Below are 2,175 nucleotides of genomic sequence, written 5' to 3' on the forward strand. Positions count from 1 at the left end.
ATACTTCCCCCGGAACCCAAAAGCTTTGGTTTCCCGGAGGCTGCCCGCCGAGTCATCGGAGGAACTGCGGCGGATCGCTGGCTGGCATCGTTTATGGTTAGAACTAGGGCGGTATCTGATCGCCTTCGAACCTCTAACTTTCGTTCTTGATTAATGAAAACATACTTGGCAAATGCTTTCGCTTCTGTTCGTCTTGCGACGATCCAAGAATTTCACCTCTAACGTCGCAATACGAATGCCCCCGCCTGTCCCTATTAATCATTACCTCGGGTTCCGAAAACCAACAAAATAGAACCGAGGTCCTATTCCATTATTCCATGCACACAGTATTCAGGCGGGCTTGCCTGCTTTAAGCACTCTAATTTGTTCAAAGTAAACGTGCCGGCCCACCGAGACACTCACTCAAGAGCACCCTGGTAGGATTGCAACGGGGTCCGCCTCGGGACGCACGAGCACGCACGAGGCGCGTCGCACGCCTTCAGCTCGCCCCACCGGCAGGACGTCCCACGATACATGCCAGTTAAACACCGACGGGCGGTGAACCAACAGCGTGGGACACAAATCCAACTACGAGCTTTTTAACCGCAACAACTTTAATATACGCTATTGGAGCTGGAATTACCGCGGCTGCTGGCACCAGACTTGCCCTCCAATAGATACTCGTTAAAGGATTTAAAGTGTACTCATTCCGATTACGGGGCCTCGGATGAGTCCCGTATCGTTATTTTTCGTCACTACCTCCCCGTGCCGGGAGTGGGTAATTTGCGCGCCTGCTGCCTTCCTTGGATGTGGTAGCCGTTTCTCAGGCTCCCTCTCCGGAATCGAACCCTGATTCCCCGTTACCCGTTACAACCATGGTAGGCGCAGAACCTACCATCGACAGTTGATAAGGCAGACATTTGAAAGATGCGTCGCCGGTACGAGGACCGTGCGATCAGCCCAAAGTTATTCAGAGTCACCAAGGCAAACGGACCGGACGAGCCGACCGATTGGTTTTGATCTAATAAAAGCGTCCCTTCCATCTCTGGTCGGGACTCTGTTTGCATGTATTAGCTCTAGAATTACCACAGTTATCCAAGTAACGTGGGTACGATCTAAGGAACCATAACTGATTTAATGAGCCATTCGCGGTTTCACCTTAATGCGGCTTGTACTGAGACATGCATGGCTTAATCTTTGAGACAAGCATATGACTACTGGCAGGATCAACCAGGGAGCTGCGTCAACTAGAGCTGAGCAGCCGGCCGCCCGGGAGTGTGTCCCGGGGGCCCGCGCGAACACGCAAGCGTCCGCTCAATTATTCTGCAAACAGGAGGAGGCTGAGCTCCCCTGCACAATACACCTCGAAACCCTCTCAGGTCCCGGCGGCGCGCAGCGCCGTCCTAAGTACTTGGTCGGGTTCGAGAGAGGCGCAATCGCCCGGAGTTTGGCGAGTAGACGCTTTAGGTGCGACCACCCGTGCTCCCAACTGAGCTTGCCGCTGCCGACAGAGGCCCGGGAGCGTGCTGTCGTGGCATTGCCGGCGGGAGACAACACGCGCCACCTACGGTGGCCGGCAGCTCCAACGCCAGCGCCACAGAAGGACAAAAGCCCCACTTGGGTGCCGAAGCGAACTCTCCCAGCACAGCGCACGCGCCAACACGTCCGCACAGCTGCGATACAAACCACCTGCGAGAACCGCAGAGGCGACCGAGCAGCAGACGGCGTCGCGGCGCCGAGCGCCGGGCGGCGGCGCATCCTCAGCGCACACAGTCCTCAATCGGACCAGCACACTGCAGATGTCCACCGCGCTTCGCACCGGGCCCGCGAGGACCTACTTTGGCCGCACGGCGCCGCGTGCAGGGTGCGCCGGCGCGCAGCTGCGCCGCCTGCCGCCTCCGTCGGCCGGCGCGCCTGCCACTGGCCGCCCCCACCAGCCGGCTGTAGCGCGTGCGCCCACGCACCGCGCGGCCAGCACGCCGGGAGGCCCCCCCTCACCGGCCGGGGACGGTCCCACCCAGCCACCGCCGCGTATCGCTTCACACCCACATGCCATTCACGTTCGTGGGCATGGTGGGTATCGCTGAAACAACCGGTTGGTAGCTCAACCGATCGTCGCCATCACTGATTCACCTCTAGCGAGAACAACCGCACCACAACCGTTTACCAGTTGTTCATTTGCGTAACGTCACCAGC

The 2,175-nt window shown here is 58.5% G+C and overlaps 1 non-coding gene across 1 annotated transcript in view; it reads right to left on the bottom strand.

Annotated features, from left to right (window-relative positions):
- LOC124588978 overlaps positions 1-1,216 on the bottom strand; it is a 1,910-nt gene extending 694 nt beyond the window's left edge. The window contains exon 1 of the ribosomal RNA XR_006975889.1: positions 1-1,216. This exon is cut by the window's left edge and continues 694 nt beyond it. This is a non-coding gene — a ribosomal RNA (small subunit ribosomal RNA).
- Between the last annotated feature and the right edge of the window lie 959 nt (positions 1,217-2,175).

The sequence above is a fragment of the Schistocerca americana genome, unplaced genomic scaffold, assembly GCF_021461395.2.
Source record: "Schistocerca americana isolate TAMUIC-IGC-003095 unplaced genomic scaffold, iqSchAmer2.1 HiC_scaffold_676, whole genome shotgun sequence".
Classification (NCBI taxonomy): domain Eukaryota; kingdom Metazoa; phylum Arthropoda; class Insecta; order Orthoptera; family Acrididae; genus Schistocerca; species Schistocerca americana.